This window comes from Eublepharis macularius, chromosome 8 (genome assembly GCF_028583425.1).
Source record: "Eublepharis macularius isolate TG4126 chromosome 8, MPM_Emac_v1.0, whole genome shotgun sequence".
Taxonomy (NCBI): Eukaryota; Metazoa; Chordata; class Lepidosauria; order Squamata; family Eublepharidae; genus Eublepharis; species Eublepharis macularius.
The window spans coordinates 92540722-92561634 of NC_072797.1; the positions used below are offsets into that span (position 1 = coordinate 92540722).

The 20913-nt window shown below is 42.3% G+C and overlaps 1 pseudogene; it reads left to right on the forward strand.

Annotated features, from left to right (window-relative positions):
* The first annotated feature begins 11117 nt into the window (after window positions 1-11117).
* LOC129334751 (ferritin light chain, oocyte isoform-like) lies at window positions 11118-11690 on the forward strand (annotated as a pseudogene).
* The last annotated feature ends 9223 nt before the right edge of the window (window positions 11691-20913 follow it).

Sequence of the window (20913 nt, forward strand, 5' to 3'; positions counted from 1 at the left end):
TTCTCCTCCCCCGTCCAAAAGTCCATCATACCAACTAGTTCTTGTATTACTAGCCGCCTGGCGCGGCTTCCGGGAGTTTTCCTGGAATTACAACTGATTTCCAGACAACAGAGATCAGTTTCCCTGGTAGAGATGGCAGCTCCGGGGGGGGGGGGACTCTGTGATATCACATCTCTGCTGGGGTTTCTCCCCTCATCGAACTCCACCCTTTCTAAACACTGCCCCCAAATCTCAGGAAATTTCCCAAGATGGAATTGTCAGCCTAACTAGTTCTCTTCTGTAGAACACAGAAACAACAGGTGTTGGTCTATGTGTGTGTATGAATGGATCTGAGCATATGAGGAGCATTTTTTCCACCTATGATTAACCACAGTCTGTCCCCACACACCTGTGTGTGCAAACCTGGGCCCAAGTAGTTATTTTTAATTTTTCCCCAGGTGTTTCGCTACATGAAACTAACCGGAAGCTCAGCATGGTGCTGGATACTGCATTGGTTCAGCTATACCATGTGAAAAAGGGCACTAAAGGCAGAAAAGATCTGGAGGAAGCTAATAGTCAGTCTCCTATCTGCCTTTTAAGGAATATCGAAAAGAGACCAGTAGCACCTTTAAGACTAACCAACTTTATTGTAGCATAAGCTTTCAAGAATCACAGTTCTCTTCATCAGATGAGCACAGAGAACTTATTCTCGAAAGCTTATGCTACAGTAAAGTTCGTTAGTCTTAAAGGTGCTACTGGTCTCTTCGATTCTGCTACTACAGACTAACACGGCTAACTCCTCTGGATCTTTTAAGGAAGAGGATATCTTGTGTGCAGTGTATAGTAAATATTAGTTATGAATCAAAGCATCACTGTTAACAGTTATTGGTGTTCCAGTAATCAACATCTTGGAAATGCTGATTGAAGAGGTAGGAATTACCTCTAGTGTTTGGGTGTTGGCCCTTGTGGTTAGGTCTGGTTGTTCTTTCCCCCTTCAAAGTGAGCTCATTCACTTGCCTTATCCTTACACTTCCTGTTACCGCTGTAGTGTGTTTTGTCTAGAGGCATGATCATAGGAAATGCCAACAAGCGTTACAAAGCTACCCTGCTTTCTTTTGTGTGGGATTCTGTTGTCCTTAGTAATTCAGTCATTGTGGAAGGAGCCCCTCCCTCCTTTCATTCTTTTTGCCCTTTTACCATTGTTTGCTTTCACTAATTTTCTTTCATTCTCCTACTTCCACAGGTGTAAGAGCAGAGAGAATATGGATGCATTCTGCATATAATGATATGAAATGTGCTCTCTAATGCAAAATTAGATGAGATGTTTGTCATGAGTCAGGTTGGGATTGCCTGACCTGTTTTACAGAAAGACTTGACATTGGGGGACTGATGTTCCCAAGAATGCCAGGGCCTGACTAAGCTTAGGAGCACGATGTGTGGAGGGGCCATTAGCCTTACCCCTTGTGCCACTTTTCTGAGACAAAATGGCTGTGGGAGTCTCTTTGTTCTGATCAGGGCTCCCCATGCTGATTGTATTGTGGCTGGTTATTGAGATAGAGGCAATCTAGCCTAGACATGCAACCTATCTAAACAATGGGATTGTATAGAGCTTTAGCATTGAGTATAGGATGTATTTTTTACTTACAGTGCATGTTTTAGGAGCTCAGTATGGCAGCAGTGCAAGGAGATGAAGGAAAATTTCTCTGTGATGATGAACAGGATCTCAGAGTGGTTGGTTCTCCAGCCCTCATATCTTCTTTTTTCTTTTCCCAGTTATGAACTACACAATGTTTTTGGTGATTCAGCTGGGCTTAAGTCCTGTGCACAAATGCACTAACCCTTCTGCAGCTCCCTGTTTTGTTGTGCTGCTCATTGCAGTGGACCATTGCAAAGGCACACAGTACAATCCTATCCATCTGTGTATCCAAGTGACAAGATGGTGCTATAAGTTGACATGGTGACAGTAAAAGTAACCATCTTGCTCTGGATGTATGTATTAAACTAAAGTTTATTGTACGGCAAAATAAAAATTGGAACTCAACATTCACAAAAGACCATTCAGAGGTTGGCTGTTGTCAGGGGCAGCGCCAGGTTTTCTAGCGCCCGCAGCTGCCCCTCCATGCGTGCACCCCCCTAACTGCGTGATGATGTCACTGCGTGTGACGTCATCTCACAGCAAGCTGGCCCCATTGGCTGCCTGCGCTCCCAGTCAGGCACGGTGGGTGGCTGGGGAGGTTCCACGTGCTGCCCCGGATGGCTGCTGCACCTGGCCTGCGGCTGCTGTGCCTGGCCAGGGGTGTGTGTTGGCGGCAGTGGCGGCAGCGGTGCAGGGCTGGCAGGCTGCAGCAGCTGCGGGCCAGGCATGCCAGCATTGCGTGCCCCCTGCCCCCAGTGCCCCCTCTGGTGCCCCCTTCGGTGCCTCAGCACTCAAGGCAGGGGCTGGACCTGGCTCAATGGACGCGCAGGCCCTGGCTGTTGTGGTATAATGGTTAGGTGTTGAACGAGGATGGGAGAGACTTGTGTTAAAATCCCCAAGCCCATTGCATGGCTTTTGACCAGTGAGTCTCTCTTAGGGTCAAACTAGACATGTAGGTTTTTAAAGAGCTGGGTCTGAGTTCTACCGATCCAGCTTGGGTTCCCCACAAAGGGGACCTGCAAAGACTTGTAGTGGTGGTGGGAAAATCTCATTTCCTCTCCCCTAACATGCCCTTTCCTTCCCTTGCCTCCCCTTGTTCCCTTCCCTTGCCTCCCCTTGTCAAGCTTCCTTCTCTCCTTCCCACCCAGCTTTGCCCCCCCCCAGTCTTCACCTCCCCCACAGCAGTCTCTCCCCTATGGCCCAGTTGTATGGTGCCAGCTGAACCAGCTCACATTGCATGGTAAGGAGCCAACAAGGACTTGCAGGGAGTACTTTACTTTTTCCTGTATCCTGTATCCCCTTTCTCTTGGCAGCCTTCATATGCTCACATTTCCCTACATCCTTTTCTTCTTCAAACCCACTAAATAACTTACTTTTATCTGCCTCCCATCTTCACTTATATTTCTTAATTTACTTCCTTTATAGACTGCTTTTCTCCACAATGGGGCCCAAAGCAGCTTACATCATTCTCCTTGCCTCCATATTCTCATGACAACTCTGAGAGGTCAGGCTGAATGTGTGTAACTGGATCAAAGTCACACAGTGAGCTTCCACAGCAAAGTGGTAATTCCAACCTGGGTCTTCCAAATTGTACTCTGAAGCTCTAACCACTATACTATACAAGCTTTGGGGGGCTGCTTTGGAACAGTGGCAAGCAGCCAGGCTTGGGTGAGTCATGCAAATCATGTGGTATCAAGTCATCTGAGTGTTGCTTCTGAGCCTGGACCCCATGAGTTCTCCTCAAAGGCCAAAACAGCCCTGGAATGGTCTATGACTCCTCTTCCTGCCTTTTACTGACAGCAGCCGGGCCTGGAATACTGGCTAAACTGTTACGGTTGCCTAGCATCAGCCACTGAGAGCATCTGGTTAAAGCCACAGGTGCTGTTTTTATCACTTTGGTTTTTTTAAAACCTCCCAATGTATTTTTTCTAGATTTCAGATTTTTCTGCAAATCTATCTTGTCTGTTTATGGCTCCAATATCCAGATTTAAGTATCCTCAGATCAGGGCCACTTGGCTATTAGAATATAAGACGATGATTGTAATAGGGACATGCGCTTCTGCTATGGATATATTGAACATCATGACACAATCTTCTCAGATATTTAATTCAGAAAACCTTCATATATTGCATGTTATCTTGCTTTGTCAAGGATGTGAAAAGAATGTGCAAAGGCTTGTTAGAAGAAAATAGTGTGTGTAGGTGCAAGTGCCTTATAAACTGAGTAGAACTCAAATCCATGTAATGTCTTTTATTAAGACCAACCAAAATAACACAACACATTTTTATAAGCTTTCAACGTATCTAGAACTTCATCAGGCTGGATGTAAAAAGAAGAACAGCAACAAAAAAAGCAGGCGGGATATATCTTTCAGGCCCTACTGAGGAGCCAATGTGAGGTAGTGCTTAAAAGTGTCAGAGTAGGATCTGGGAGACTCAGGTTCACATCCCTACTTTGCCATGGAAGTTCTCTGGGCAATATTCAGCCAGTCACATTCTCTCAGTCTAACGTACCTCACAGGATGATGATAAAATAGAGGAGAATCTAAGCCATTTCGGGTCCTCATTGTGGAAAAAAGGGGGGTATAAATGAAGCAAATAAGGCCAAACCTGATGAAAAGTTCTTGCACAATGTGTTCTGTTATTTTGGTTGGTCTTTGACTAGTCTGAGACACCACTGTTGGACTGGTCCAATCTCAAGATGCTATTGGAGCACAGTCTGGTCTTAGTGGTATGGATGGTGAGGCCTGATGACACAGTGCTTTGAAGTGGCTAATCATATCATGCTGAGGTAGGTTGGCGGTCTGGATCCAGGACGTAATAGATGTTTCTCTACAGGAAGCAGTTATGAGCCCTACTGAAGAAGGCATTCCTGGATCCAAATGAGCTAAATAACAAACACCCAGAGGCAAATATTTCATTCCAGGGCATGGTCTTTGAGAAGGTGATGGATACATTGCTTCAGGTGGTCTTGGAGACAGATGATCTAAACCCTTTTCTATGTAGATTCAGGCCTAGCTTGGGGATGGAAACAGCCTTGGTCTCCCTGAGTGATGACCTTCGCAAGAAGAATGATGGTGTGTGTGTGTGTGTAACCCTCTTGATTCTCCTGGTTCTCTCAGAACCTTTCAATATCATTGGCTATAGTATCCTTCTGGAGAGGTTGGTTGGACTGGAGTAGGAGAAACCTGCTTCAATGGTTCCACTCCTATTTGACCAACCAATCCCAGAAGGTGGTGCTGGGGGACTGCTGACTGGCCTCATGGCATTTATGCTGTGGGGTCCCTCAGAATTCCATCCTATTCCCTCCATGCTATTTAACATGAAACCACTGGTCATCCAGGGGTTTGGAATAGTGTCACCAATATGTGGATGACATCCAGCTCTATTTTTCCTTAACAGCTAATCCAGGTGGATCAGTGGAGGTCCTGAATAGGTTTCTGGAAAAGGTACTGGGATGGATAACTAAAGCTCAATATCTGAAGCTCAATCCATACAAGACTGATATACTGTTAGTCAATGCAGAAGCTGCTCAGGAATTGTGGATCCACCCTGTCCAAGAGAAGGGTCGCACTCTTCCTGAAGGAGCAGGTTCATAGGTTGTGGGTGCTGCTAGATCCTGGCATATGGTTGGAGGCTCAGGCCTCCTCCGTGACATATGGTGCCTTCTATCAGGTCCAGCTGTTTCACCAGCTACAGACGGCCCTCGAAAAGTGTGATTTGGCCCCAGTGATCTATGCTGTGATCCAAGTTAGATTACTGTAATATGCTTTATGCTGGGCTACCTTTGCCTTTCAGAAATTCCTACTGGTCCAAAATGTGGTAGCCATGTTACTGCCGGGTTGGTTACAAGGATTGTATCACCCTGTGCTGAAAGATCTGCACTGACTACTCACCTGTTTCTGGGCCCAATTCAAAGGGCTGGTTCTTACATTTAAGGCACTAAATTGATTGGGACCAGGGTACCTGAAGGATCGTCTTCTCTCATACACTATCCAGCCCACCAGGGAGTTAATCTTACCAGGTTTTTGTGTGCTCTGTTTTATGGACAGTTTTTACTCTGTTTATGATTAATGGCTTGTGTTTTAATGACTTGTTTTTATACTGTGGTTTTTAATTGTAAACTGCCTTGAGCAGGACTCTGAAGAGGCATCATAGAAATATTCTAAATAAGTAAATAAATAAAATAGATGGATTTTATTGATTTTGGGTTTTGCTATGAACTGATATAGCTACTAACTTTTTGTGTAGGCATATGTAATGTTTTCAGTTTCCATTAGTCATGGCTTTGGTCCTATATCCCATTTCTAATAAGACAATAGCACTTATTGTATAGTTCACAGACCTCTGAGTACTATACTCTTAGAAATTCTTTATCATGGTACACCAAGGAGGTCTGAATACCTTGGTCCTAATAAATTAAACAAATCTGTAATCATGCCAAAGTGCAACACTGCTCTAATTGCCAGAAATCCCACTTAGCTTTTCTTCTAGTTTTGGGGATTTCACTGGTCTCTGTCCATAATACATTCAAGCTATATTTGCAGCTTTTAAGAAAAAGCGGATACTATGAAAACATTGAATTCTGCACCCAGTATCCATTTCCCCTAGCACAAAGAAAAGCATGCCTATTGTCGAAAGGAGACTCTGTTAAATCGCTTCCACGTGGGTTTTCTTCATTTCTGCTATTAAACCCAGCACTTTTTTGGAGCATGCACACAGTAGTATTGTGTTCTAATTATTCTCCAATCATTTCCCCATTCTTGGAATGTTCTTTTCTAAGTCAGGTTTTTGGTCAGTACAAACGCATTGTTAAGTGACCTGGATGGGAAGGCACGCATTATTCAAGATCCTGCATATATCAACACTGTTTTCCTTATCTCAGGCTCTGGTGGGTGACATTTTCCCCTCCATGCCAACACAGGACAATTTTTAGGATTAAGAGAAAAATTAGTAATTGATCAATTGCTATTGCAATATAATGTTACACAATATATTGCAACAGTGTACAAATTCCTCTGAAACTCCAGTTTTCATTAAAAATAAAAAGTAAGCATCTAGCCCTTTCATTGTGGATATGGCTCTCATGCACAGTAAAATGACTCCTCAGCTTTTGCTTTGGAAATTTAAAAAAATGGGGGGGGGGGAGACATTGTGCACTGAAATTCTGTTGGCTCAGCTATTGTGATTGATCCGCGTAATCATTGGGGATGCAAAGGGAAGGTATATGCCTTTTATTTATGACATCTACTCAGCAGCAGCTCCTGCTTATTCTCTTCTTTGTTAATATGTTTTACTTTGTAGTCCTTGGAAAAAATAAAATCCTCCAAGAAAGAGCCAAAAAGCCTGTGGCATACTGCAGAAGGGAGCCCATGGATTCTTTTTTGTTCTGTTGCTCCTGGGACCAGCTAGCTACTCATGACTGACTTGATTCCCAGCATTTTAGAGCTGATGGCTGATATCACTAAGATATGTCTCGATATACTGTTTTTTGCCCAGCCAGATTCTGTAGATGGGAGTCTGGGAGGAAAGAGAGCAATGAGAGGATGGAAAATTACTTTAGATCACTATAGGATTATCCTAGGGGTGCCATTCCCCCACCTAGGGCGGGGGATCCCCAGCTCCCACACTTTCCCCCTTGTGCCCACTTACTGGGCTGGAGGGGGGCATGTTCCCCGGGGGGCACACGCCTGGGTGGCGTGATACACCCCTGCGCCCCAAATCGCATCCCGAAGCTATTTCAGGGCCTGTTTCGGGTAGAATTGGGCCCCGCAGCAGGCAATTTAACCCCTTGGGATCGTGGGGAGCACCCTTTCACCCATGTGGCCGCTACTGCCACCACTTCCAGAAGTGACGCCGCTGTGCAGCCAGCGTGATGACATCACTTCCAGAAGTGGGCATGATCACCACGGAGCTGGGGAAGATAAGTGCCAGGTCCCAATCCTCCCACCGGGAGGATAGAGGGACGTGGCAACCCTAGATTATCCTATAGAAAGGGAACATCTATCATGTTTTATAATTGATTTACATACCTCTAAAACATTAATTAAACAAACAGGTCATTTCCACGCTAATAAAGAAACTAAACAGGGAACAAATGCAACTGTATTTTTAAATTTAAAAGGTACCTAGGTCACAAAGTTAAAGAATGTTATATCTTACTGATTTTGATGGGAGCAATATACACATGATTAATTTCCCAAGTAACATGCACATTACAGATGGATATAGATGATAAATATATACATAAGCACACACTAATACAGTTATAGAACAAAACATGTATCCACTGCATACACAGAACAAGAGTATACAGTAGAGCTAAAACATAGGCATCCACAAGAAAGATAATTACATTAACTAAGATATAAACATTGAAATTTCTTTCTAACTTTCTAGACATTTGTAAAATGCAATTCTATTGATAATACTGATAAGCCATTTTTATTCAACCGTTATTAGCAATAAAAGATCTCTTCTTCTTCCTGCAGTTACTTGTTCATAAAACCTTCTCTTACTAAAGAATTCCCACTGTACCTCTTCTACCCAAATATCTCAGATTTTCAACAAATAACATGGAATAAGTTAAAACACTTAAACAAAACTTTTCTTTTAATGAAGATTATTAAAGTGTTCCAAAACAGTTTAACTGCTTTACAAGTCTACTATGTTATGTATGAATGAATACATAATATTTCTTACTCAAATCTCCATTGTATGTTAAAACCACTTCCTTATTTTCACCACCAGATCATTGATTTTAATTAACCTTTAACCTTTAAAGTAAAAAAGGAAAGAGATCATTGCAGTTTGCACCAGAGTAAATCTCTTTTGAGAATCATATTTGTGCCTTTTTTTGTTTTTGAAACATTTTGACCTAATTTACAATACAGACTCTGCAAAAAATTTAATCTTTTCATCTTTTAGCATTCAGAAATTAGAACTTGGCCAATTCCACACGGCTTACCTGAAGCCGGGATGTTGCGGAACATGCCGGAAAAAATGCGAAAGATTGCGTTTTCTCGTGTGAGTTTTGCGCGATATTGAGCAAAACTCGTGTGAGAAAACGCAATCTTCCGTGTTTTTTCCGGGATGTTCCGCAACGTCCTGGCTTCAGGTAAGCTGTGCGGAATTGGCCTTTGTGTAAGAAACAATTTCAACATTTCTTTAAATAACAATAACTTGTGACTTTTGAGGCACTCCTAAAACTTTGGTAAAATATGGTAATTGAAAATGCAACTGATGGTTTTAAAAAAACATGCAGAGAAATCCAAACTTCTGATTTTTTGTTGTTGTTAAAAAAATACCCCAAACTTTGGCATGACAGTTTTAAACATATGCACTGGCTTAATTTTTCCTCCTTCGCAGTCATACTGTTCTCGCTTTACTCATCAGTGACAGTGGTTGCCAACTTCAAATTGGTAAATTCTTGGAGATTTGGGGGGGGTGAAGCCTGGAGATGGTGGGGTTTGATGAGGAGAGGGACTTCAATAGGATAGAATACCATACAGTCCACCTTCCAATGCAGCCATTTTCTCTAGAGGAACTGATCTTTACAGTCTGGAAATAAATTGTAATTCCAGGAGATCTCTAGTGACCACCGGGAGGTTGGCAACCCCATCAGCGACACTGCAACAGTGTAATTGGTGACACACTATTAGTTTCCCCTACCTCAATATTCCAACACATTCCTCTACTTGATAGAAGCAAATGCCTTAGAAAATGAGGGGGGGGGAGGGGAGCAGGGGGGGGAGGATTGGTATAGACTAGGAAGAGTGAGAGCTTGTGGCCTTTTTTCTCCATTTCCTAGCCCTATTGCCTGAAATGTCTGCTTAACATTTTCTCCAATCACAATGTTTCATTGAAGGAAATTATTTGCTAGGCATATCATCATAGATGATTTAATTTGCTTGCATGTGGTATTCTGTGAACTTTCAAACAAATGTCCATACAAATTTCATATTAGGGTCAAGTAGTTCATTGTATATAAACCTACACGCACACACTTTTTGCTCCAGCGAAAATCCATCAGTGACTGACTTGCATGTTTCCCCAAAGGAAACATATTATTTCAAAAGAAGGCATAAAAATCCCCTCCCCTAACATGATGGTTCCAATCCACATTGAGCCACCAAATTCCACATAAATGAATTATACATATTGGATGCAGAAGAATCTATGTAGGCTATTGCTATGGGCTTATATGTCCCTCTTCTCCATTCCCCATCTTGTCTAGAAACAGTGAGAATGGTGCCTCCTCAAAGCCTGCACAATCTAGCCTCTCCCGTAGTTTCCAATAGTCATTCCTATCATTCGCTTGTATAAGTTTCTAACTAAATCCAAATGTACTGTTTATATAAGATTGTATAAATCTCAACTCAATTTCCAATCTAGTGTTTGTATAATTTTTTACTATACACTTTCTAATTTTTACATCTTTTATTTTTAAATAAAATTTCTTTTTAAAAAACTATCATTTTGGTGTCAGGAAATACATTTAAGTTCATGCTTCTTTGTTTTAGTGTTATGTAATCTGTCAGAATCTGCTTAATCTACATCACAGGATCACTGTAAGGATAAAATGGAAGGGAGGAGAATGCTGTAAACTGCTTTATATCCCCACTAGGGGAACAGGTGGAGTATAAATGAAGTACTTAATAAATAATAAAAACAGAAGACCTAACAAAAGAATCTTGAGATCGTCTGGAATTTTGTATACCATCATATACTTCATTAGCACTTTTCCTCCAGAATCTATTAATTGGATGGCATAACCACCACATATAGTTAAAATCTTCAATTATATCACCAACATATCCTGAAGATTTTAATTAATTGGTGTAGCATTAAGTGCCACTATAATACCACATTATAGAATTTTTCCTTCATATTTATGCAAGTAGCTGAATGTTAAGATGATTTGCCACTCTTTTGTAGAGACGGAGCAGTTAAGCATTCTTTCCCATGACTTGTTAAAACTAGATTCAACTATATTACTATACCTATAACATCTAGTGTTTTTTAATAGTAACTCAGAAGGTGTGCAGGGGCCCAGTTCATATTGGTACCATGACTTCAGAGGATGGATTTTTTAAAAGCCTTCCTCTCATGCCTTTTTCCTGATAAAAAATGGCACAGACAGAGCTAAGAAGATATTTCAAAGTCACATGCCTAAATAAATTCTTGGTGAAGGCAATGCCATAAAAGAAAAACATTTATTACTTCACATTTGGTCTATGATGCTATGACATTCCTTTGTCTTTAAACAACAGAAATGGCACCAGGGGCCTTTTTAAAATTAAAAAAATAGCAAAATAGTATTGCATATTGAGATTTACAGCTCTTTATTATAATAAACGTCTTTATTGGAGACTGGAAGCAGACAGACTGGAGACTCAGGCTCAATAGTAGCCAATTCATGAGATGGGTCCTCCTTGGCTGTCTTCCTCCAGATCTTGCTTCAACAGTACTTGAATAGAGCAGGGTCGCGACTCCCCCATCCTCCATTTCTCCGCCAGTCCAGCTAACCAGCCCACTGCCTCCGTTTGCGCCATGAGCTCCCAGGTGCGCCAGAACTACCACGCTGAGAGCGAAGCTGGGGTCAACCGCTTGGTCAACCAGTTCCTCCATGCCAGCTACGCCTACCTGTCCCTGGGTTATTATTTCACCCGGGATTATGTGGCTTTATCCAAATTTGCGTCCTTTTTTGGCATCTGTCTGAAGAGAAACATGAACAAGCTGAGAAACTGTCCAAAACCGCCATGGAGGGAGAAATGTTCTGCAGGATGTTAAAAACCAGAGCAGGATGAAGGAGGGAATGGAACCTCTGCCATGGCCTTCGCCCTTCAGCTGGAGAAGAGCATGAACCAGGCCCTGCTGGAACTGCACCAAATTGCTTCTCGCCATGTGGATCCTCTCGTGTGACTTCCTAGAGACTCACTACCTTGATGAGGAGGTGAAGCTGATCAAGAAGCTGGAGGATCACCTGACCAACCTGAAGCATGTGCATGCCAGTGAGGATGGCCTAGGCGAGTACCTCTTCAATCGTCTCACCTTGGATGAGTCCAGTGACTGAGCTGCAAAGCGCTGGCTCCCCCCAGAGTTCTCTCACCAACATGTCCTGCTGGGTTGCTCTAATCCATCTTGCGTAATGACGCATACCTCTGTACCCTGCCCATCTTGGGGGGAGAGTCTGTAACTGGCATTAAATAAATAAAACTTGGCATTAAGCACTAAAAAAAACCCCAGTAACCAATTTATACTTGTAGAATCCACTCCCTCTTTTACAACAACCAGTACAATGTAAGCAGCTAGAATCCTTCGTTTGCATGAACTATATATAAGTATCTACTTTTGAGCACAGCGATTGGACTACAAAGCAACAGTTCTGACTGGCCATGCTGGCACCCAAACATCAATAGCTTTGTAGGCCTTAGGAGCCTTTGTTCTACTCAAGCAATACATAATGAATAGTTTATTTATTTTAGAAGGGAAAAGTCAGGTGAAATCGGGCTGAAAATTTATGCAGTAATTAAACAAATATATTTCTGAGGTAAAATCAGAACATGCACAGATTTCAGTTCTTATACTTTACACAGATATTTAAATGCTTATGTTCTGAGGCTTTTCTTCCCTTGATTTCCCCAAAATGCTGTAAATGCTTCCTTTTAGTATTCTCTGTCATTTTTGGAGTTAGGAATATAGGTACCCACTTTCTAGTACCCCAATCCCTTTTCTCCAAACTGCAGTACTTTCCTTCAGTCGCTAACTGAATCTGAAGGTCTCAGGCAGTTTCCAACCATACCCAACCAGAGATCTCTTCACTTTCCAGAGCTACCTTCCTGCTTGACTGGATAGGGAGAATCTCCTCTCCTTAGAAGATCTATCCCCTTTTCCTTGGCCCGTTTTGGAGTGTGCACTCACTTCCCAAACCCCCTTGCCAATTTCCCCTCCATCTCTCAACTGTTCATATTCAATTCCACTCTGCTAGGACTGGGGGGAAAAACCCCTCCTCTTCCCAGCTCATGCCACCCAATCAGATCCCTTGGAGTAGCCTGCAACTCAAAACTTTCTGATTCTGGGAGGGTTTAAATTTTAACAGTCCTGCAGCTGTGTGTGTACAGCCCCTCCAGGCTTTTAAAAATGTGCAATTTGTCACAGATGCCTAACAAGGACAAAGGAGAAAATGAAGACCCATAGGCCTGGAAAGGAAAGGGATATCTCTGTTTTGATCTATCTGTTGTCCTCACAGGTAGCCCAAACCAGGAAGATACAAAGGCATACTGTCAGTGCAATCCTATGCAGAGTGATTTCAATGGCCTTTGCAGTAACTCAGCATAAGATTGTACATTAAGCTATGTGATGCTGCCTGGCCAGCCAAGGGAGGGAGGTTGCCCCACAGAGAAATTTCAGTGGGAGGAACTTGATCTCTGCTTCCCCCAAGTTCATTCCCAAGAATGGAGAATTGCCTTCCATTGGGTCACGATATTTTAAAAATTCTATTTGACACTATGCTTAAATATATGTGTGTGTTCTTTTAAAAAAGTGCACATTAATTAAGTTTCTCTGTTGCCTCCTCCTGAGGAAGACGGAGTTAAATTATAGCTGAGAATTATGTAAGTAAATCGATGTTTAAGTGGTATAGAAAATATGTGCAAGATAAATAACATATTATGGTCAGTTTGGTATGTTAATAGACAACACATCACAAGTGTGTGGAACTGTGAGACACTGATCTGGTATTTGCATTCACGTTTCATACACCCACAGAATGCTAATTTCATTAAAGTCAAATTACTGTATCACTTTCAGCTACTCCCTTGCATGCCTTTGTTATATCAATGATACTTAACTAGCATGTAGTTTCTGTCAGGTTATATGGTAGGAGGTTATTTACCTTTGGACTTTTCACCTTCCTCAGTCCTCTTTTAAGGATACATGTCTTATTCCATTTAGAAAATGGCCATTCTATGGTGGGGACTAGAGATGGGCACGAACCAGAAAAAAACTGAACCATGCGGTTTGTGGTTCGTCGCATTTCACGCACCACAAACTTTCATGAACCTTCCCTGGTTCACGAACCGGTTTGTTTGGTTCGTGAAAACATCACATCCATGTCAGCAAATCGTCACTTTGGGTCAGCAGAGGGCCACTTCTGGGTCAGCAGAAGGTCTGCAGGAAGTCCATCCCCTGTTGCCTAGAAAACTGATTGATCGGTGCTCGGCTGTCTGCAGTGACCAACACCCCCCCCCCCCCAAATGAACTAAACAAAACAGCTTAAAGTTTGTGGCGGTTCGTCAGAAATGAGCTCTGACAAACCGCTGGTTTGCAAACCACGAACCGACCTGGTTCATCACGAACTTTGGTTCGCATTTCAGTTCATGCCCATCTCTAGTGGGGAATTCATTTATCTGGGTCCCCCTCTACACTGTAGCATAATAGTAAAGGCAGTCCTGGTAACAGAAGCATCAGTTCAGTGAGGAGTTAGAATAGCCAATTATTTAAAGCTAAACTCTTTGGCCTTCATAACAGCAAACAATCAACATCTGAAATATGCCCTTTCATTGCATCTCTGTGCTGGTGATTGTGTTTCTGCCTATAATGCTGCTGTTCAAGCCACAAGCCCCTGCCAGAAAAAGGTGATAAACAATTTATTAGCTTATACTGTCTCATCATGTACCCTTGTATCACCCCTTACTTTATCTACAATGGATGAAATACAAAATTTAATCAATCATGTCAAGTTCTGTTTGTGGAAAATCCCATAGCACTTTATAAAGATATATATCCTTTCGCAAACAACCCCATTTGGGCCAAATTATAGTATTATTTACATTATTCCTTTCTAGATTTCTCCTTGACGTTGAAATGTTTTTTCTGTAACTGATGTTCTGAAGTAGTAGTATAAAACAGCTGGATTTACTTAGGTGGTTTTTACATGCCTCTCTATGATTCTCATCCTGTTTGTGCAATCTTTTATGATGTTTACGTGAGCTAGAAAGTGGAATAGATTATATTGTTCAACTGTGTACATTCTAGCCAATGTGTGTTTTATCTCTATCTTCATAGAAATTGGATCTTGGAAGTACTGTTAAATTGTATGGCCTCATAAGACCTTCAGTCCATGGCTACATATGCAAAAACTGTCTTGACCTTAGAATAGTGGTTTTCAAAATGTGCCATGGGAACACAGGGGTTCCTTGGAAATGTAAGAGGAGGAGGACTGTAATGCTGTCTCTTTTTCAGGTTTCAGAGGGAGACAATCAAAGATGGAAAGTTCAGGGATCCATTTATCCTTGCTTTTTACTATCCTGCAGCTATACTTTGATGTGAAGAATGTATTCTCAGGGACTTTCTCTCCCTAACACCTCACTCCCTCTCTTTGTCACACTCCAAAATCTTGCTCAGTGATTCTTCTCTACCTTACCACAGTGAATGAATTGCACACAAAATACACAGCACACACATAGAGCTAACTAGAAAAAACTAGGGAGGAAAGTTGGAGAGAGTTGCAGAATTGGTTTTATAGTTACCAGGTTCAGAAGATTGGAGGTGTCTGAGGGAGAGCAGCTTCAGTGACCAGTGCTTCATGGCAAGAGGGAGAACGGCTCACACATGCCGTCGGAGGGTGTGTGTAAGGTCCAGAACACACACATACTGAGCACATGGCAGGACAGTCAGATATACTGTGAAACATGCCCTGAAGCAGGACTCAGAGTCTCTGCCCTAAGACAATGTCTTAACGGTTCTTCCCGGGGTGGGACAAAGGACTGGGAAACTGTCTCCAGAGTGAGACAATAATGAACTAGGGAGGTTTTATTTGGACTTCCTGAGAGGAACTAAAGGTGTAAAATGATTATTTGATGACCCACGATGGCTAGATGGGAGAGGCTATAATAGGAGAGTGGGTAAAGGGTAGAATTGGTATGGTGTGTGAATTGATTCATTCAAATACTTCTGGAGACCGCCATTGTTCTATGGTTATGCAGAAACTCCAGGGTGTGGGGCTAAGTTAGTCTTACTTCACTTCTAACATTTCAGTACTTGTCCTTCTTCTGCCTAGCCAGGTAGCTTGTCTGTGTTTTAAACACATGAGCAGAGGGGCTTATGATATTGCCATATTCATAAGCCTTAATATCGTGAGGGCAAGTATAACCACTTACAATATGGCCTATCTGGCCACTTGAATCCATGCTGTGATAACATCAGGGCTTGACTATTGTAATGCACTATACATAGGTCCCCTGTCTAAGTTAAGTAGGAGACTTCAGTTGGTGCAAAACGCTGCTGCTTGGTCGTTATCAGGAGTGATTCAAAAGGGCTTTTTTACTCAGATAGGAGGGCTGTATTTTAGGGAGGTGGTCTCAAAGAGATGCTTCACTAATAAGACAGGGACCATAAACTTTACCACTATGTTGCCTTATGTCCTATCTGTTGCTTTAAGTATAATCCTACTGGGTAGGTCTATGTTGTTGGATGTCAGTCCCAGAATTGCTTATGCTCTGTTTTAGCATTTCTTCAACTCTGTACTGGATTTTTTCGAATGTTATGTCTTTGTAAACTTGCATTTATTTACCTTATGGCATTGTTTATTGAAATGTCCTTGATATTGACTGTACTAATCTCACACTATGTAATCTGCCTTGAGTCTCAGTGAGAAAGGTGGACAATAATTGACATAAATTTTAAAAAATGAAGAAATGAGAAGCTACTAATGAGTATCTTTAAATCTCTTTGTTTCCTTTATGATTTGGCCTAATTATCACAAAGAGCAGCTGACCAGCTAAGCATGTGTGTAATGTTTTGCCATATACATATTTTTGTGTGTTTTATTTCTGCTAGTTTAGGAGCTTGGACATCACTTGATGTAACCCATTCAGCTTGACTTTTAGGAAAGAATTTCCATTGGATTAGATAATACACCCCCCCACCCCCGTTTTAGTTTAGGAAATTATTTCCGTTGGATTAGATAATACAAAAACCCCTGTTTTAGTTTAGAGTCCAGAATCAGCTCAACTTCTTCTTGCTGTTGTACCTCCACCATAATAGAGGGTGGGGCTGCAGGTGCCATTTGTCTGGTCCTGGGTCCTTCTTGAGAAGGCTAAAATGGAATACAGGATGCACGTTTTAGGTTTTTAGGCAGTTCCAGTTCCACTATCACATCATTAATTAAACAGATCACTTTGAAAGGTCCTAGATATTTCCACCCCAGCTTTTTTACTTGGCTGGGCTCTGTTGAGCTTCTTTGTGGAGACATACACTCTGAGTGATTCCGCACACGTTGGATAAAGCACTTTCAATCCTCTTTATAGATCATTTGGAATGGATTTTTTCATGTGTGGAACAAAAAATCCACCTCAAACGATTGATAAAGTGCATTGAAAGTGTATTATCCAACGTGTGCGGAATCACTCACTGTCTCCTGCTTTCAAATCCCAAGGGGGGGGGGAATCTCTTTTTGTCCACTTGCCTCTTATAGTCCAGTTTAGCTTGATCCACACCAAGAAGTCAAGCTGGTTTGGGACTTTAAACTGAAACAAGGGGTTTTGTGTTATCTAATCCAATGGAAATGCTTTCTTAAATGTCAAGATGAGTGAGTTAAATCAACTGATGTCTGAGCTCCTAAATTAGTACGAGACTTTGATAAGAAATATCCGGAGAAGCCAGGGGGAGATTGAGTTTTGGGAGGGCAGAATGTCAAATGCTGGCCGCATCTGCCATGCTCATGCCTGAGGGCTGGGGCTGGATGTTATGGTTATCTGCTAAAATTATGTTGTGCCTGAACTGTAAGCTGCCTCTTACACTCTCACAGGGTGTAAGTCTGTTTGTTCCTGAAGTTCTCTCTGCTAGTTTATGTTCTCTACCTGCTTGTGCCCTCATTCCTGGCAAAGAATCCAGTAAATCATTATACTAGCAATTTTTCAATAAGGCTCTTACTAACCAACAGTGGAGTCTTTTGATGGTTACTTGGCAGATCCTTACATTGAATATATGCCTGCTAGGGTTTAAAATGCAGGCCTCTAAAGGAAGAAAGGAGAGGGGTTGGATGGGTGATATGGCTGCCGGTCCCCCAGTGGGGGAGGGAGATCCCTTGGTCTCACCCCGGGCCACCACTCACCTGGCTAGTGAGGGGAAAAGGCAGGGGAATGGGCCTCCTGGGGTGTGCTCTCAGCGAGGTGACATAACTCCTAGGAGTAGTGTCATTGCAGACTCCAGGAGTGCTCTTGCGCTTTGTGCTGGGTCACTTTGGGCCTCAAATTGCCTGCTTCTCAAGAATCAGCCCGGTGCAAAGCATGGGACTCCCGGAGCCTGTGTGATGATGTCACTCCTGGAAGTGACATCATGATGTCACTGTCGAGAGCATACACGTGCAAAATTTGCACATGAAGATCTCCTCAAGGTGAGTGAAGAGTCCCCCTTGCCAGGAATACATAATATTTCTAACCTCTGCATTGTGCACTTAAAAGAATTAATTCCCTTTGTAGTAGTGTATTTTATTCATGCTGGACCTCTTTAGGCTTATTAATTATTTAACTACCTACAACAATATGATGCTAAGAGTAGAACAAATGCCTAAGCTCCTCTCTGAGTGCTATTGTGGGTTACCATCAGAAGTCGTGAGAAGATGCAAGCTCCAGTTTATATGGAATATGGTGATCAGATACACCATGATCACATTCTTGAAAAAAGTACAGTACAAACATGCCTTAACAGCATGCCTATTACATGATTTACTTGTTGGAATATGTGTGGTTTTGCTTTCTGTTTTTGCTTCTTCCTATTCTCCCATATATCAGATTGCTTTTTCTTTTTTTCACTGCTACCACACGTGTCAAAATTAAGTCAACGTAACTATATTGTTTCTTAGGATTTGAAATAAGAATTTGTTTCTTGGTGACCCTCCAATATTGACCTTTTAAAAACTTGTTGAGTTCCAGAATTGCAAAATTGTTCATTTAAGTGAAATTTGAATTATTGTGACAGTTTTCAAAGTACCAGATTATCATCTTGATTGTTAGGATAATTAGAATTATGGATGTGGTTTAGAGACTCACAATGTGAAGCCTAAAATCCAGTGACTTGGAAAATTTGCTCATGTGGAGAATTGACTTTCCTAGGCAAACAGTAGAAAAAACTAGGTAGCAATGTTAAGTTTATTAAATAGATAAATCAATTGGTTGGCTAGAAGGTGCTCCTATTTTTAATACAAGTATTTATTACAAACTGCGAGTGATAAGAACATCTTAAAAGAAGCATCCATTCTCTGACATGCAGGACGTATCATCTGAAAACAAGGAATGTATAGTATATTATTGCTTAAGAACAGATTTTTTTCATATGCAAATGTATGCCAATATAATACATTGGAATTTGATAAAAAATAATGGGGTGAATTCTTCAGAATTTCCCCTCTGTGGTGCTTTCCTTCAATGCAGGCAGCCATGCACCAGATAAAGAGCATCTTGTGTCAGCAGAAGGATCCTTGTGCTGGAACAAATACCCTCCTTGGCTGCAAACATCCAAGTCATTATGATTAATCAACTAAGACTTCTTTAATCATGTGACAGTTCTTAGAAAACACATATACCAATGAGTGACTTGAGTATGCACAAGTTTGCACCAGAGGGGATAAAGTGGATGTTTGAGTAGACAAGGACATACATGCAAGGCTTTATTGAAAGGAGAGGCCCTCATTGCAGCTCTCCCCTGGAACAAGGGAGGGCCCCTGGCTCTGTGGTACATGCTGTACATATAGAAGGCTCCAAGTACAATACTTGGCATCTATACTGAAAAGAGTTCAGGTGCTGAGAAAGACCATTCTCAGTCTGAGAACTTGGGAGATATGCTGTCATTCATAGTAGACAATAAGACGGGCCATGGCTTGTCTCAATATAAGAAAGCGTTATATGTTCTAACCCCTCCCCGCAAAGATACAAGGCCTTTAAAAAATCCATATCCATAAGACAGCTGCAGCCTCTCAGACACTCAACATGTTTGTCTAATGCCAAATCAATGTAATATCTCTGGCCTCCAGGGATTCTGTCCCCCTCCCTTCCCAGCAGTCCTGTGTGAGGAGGAGGGAGCCTTGATGGGGTAGCTTCAGTCTAAATCCTTCAGGCCACTCTTGTGTATGATCACAATAATAATATAAAGCAATAACATATGTTATAAGCACCACATTTAATATTTATACAGGAAGAGGCGCAATTAGTACTTCATCCCTTCCACTCTTTTCATTTACTGTTTATTTATTAGGAGATGCTTAGGTCTTGATTAATTTACAACTGTGCTGGTATTGCATGTTTACATGGTAAAGGGGTTTAATCCTACTCCCCCTTATTTTCTGTGCAGTCCTTTGCCTATGGCACCTGGGGAGCTGTGAGCTAGACTAAGCAGCTCTTTTCAGCTGTATGTTATTTTCTTATTTTTTCCCACAGGTTAGTAAGGTAACAGCTGACTTTTCACTATATGAAGCCATGACCCCATTCTTCCCAGCTTCATTTAGGTGCCAAGGAAGGCGCCAAGGAACTAATATTATCAAGATTTACATCCTCCACTTGGCAGAACAAGGCATTTTTAGGAACTGGGAAAGGCCAGCCCCCACAAGCTGCCAAACATACTGTACATAATTTCTGTCCAACTGTTGAGTATAAGACTAACTGGCTAAAAGAAAGGGTGGGGGATGAAGAAACAGGGTAGAATGGAAAGTGAATGGGAGAAGAGGGGAAAGGTGAAAATGAGAGGAAAGGGTGGTCGTAAAAGAGGCTGAAAGAAGAAAAAGGATGCTAGAACATCCTTTTTCATCAGGCTGAACAAGAAGAAGGGAATCCAAAGAGGCATAATGGACAGAAAATGAAAAGGAAATGGTGCAAAGGGGGAAGTGGAAAAGACGACAAGCGCCTATCTGAGGGTGGTGGAAGAAACTGAAAGGAAGCTACGGTGAGAGGGAGAAAGTGCAAAAGGAGGAGAGGCAATGCGAATAGGAGAGCGCGAAAACGACTGGGAGCAAAGGCAGGGGAAAAAAGAGGAAGGAAAAGAGTGATGGGCGAAGGCGAGAGAATGGGAGGGACCGCGAGTCGGGGAGGGGCAGCGGCAGGAGAAAAAGAGGGAGGGATGCCGCGGGAACAGCCCCGCTTGACGCAGCAGGCGCTATCCCATCCCAGCTCCGTCAGCCCACCACAAGCGCTCCTCCTCAGCGCCTGGTGCGCGCCAGGGCCGCGCGCACCCGGCTAGAGCGTAGCGGCGGCCCCCTTTAGGCGGGGACTGGCGCTGCCTTTGGGAAGGAAGGGGAAAGAAGG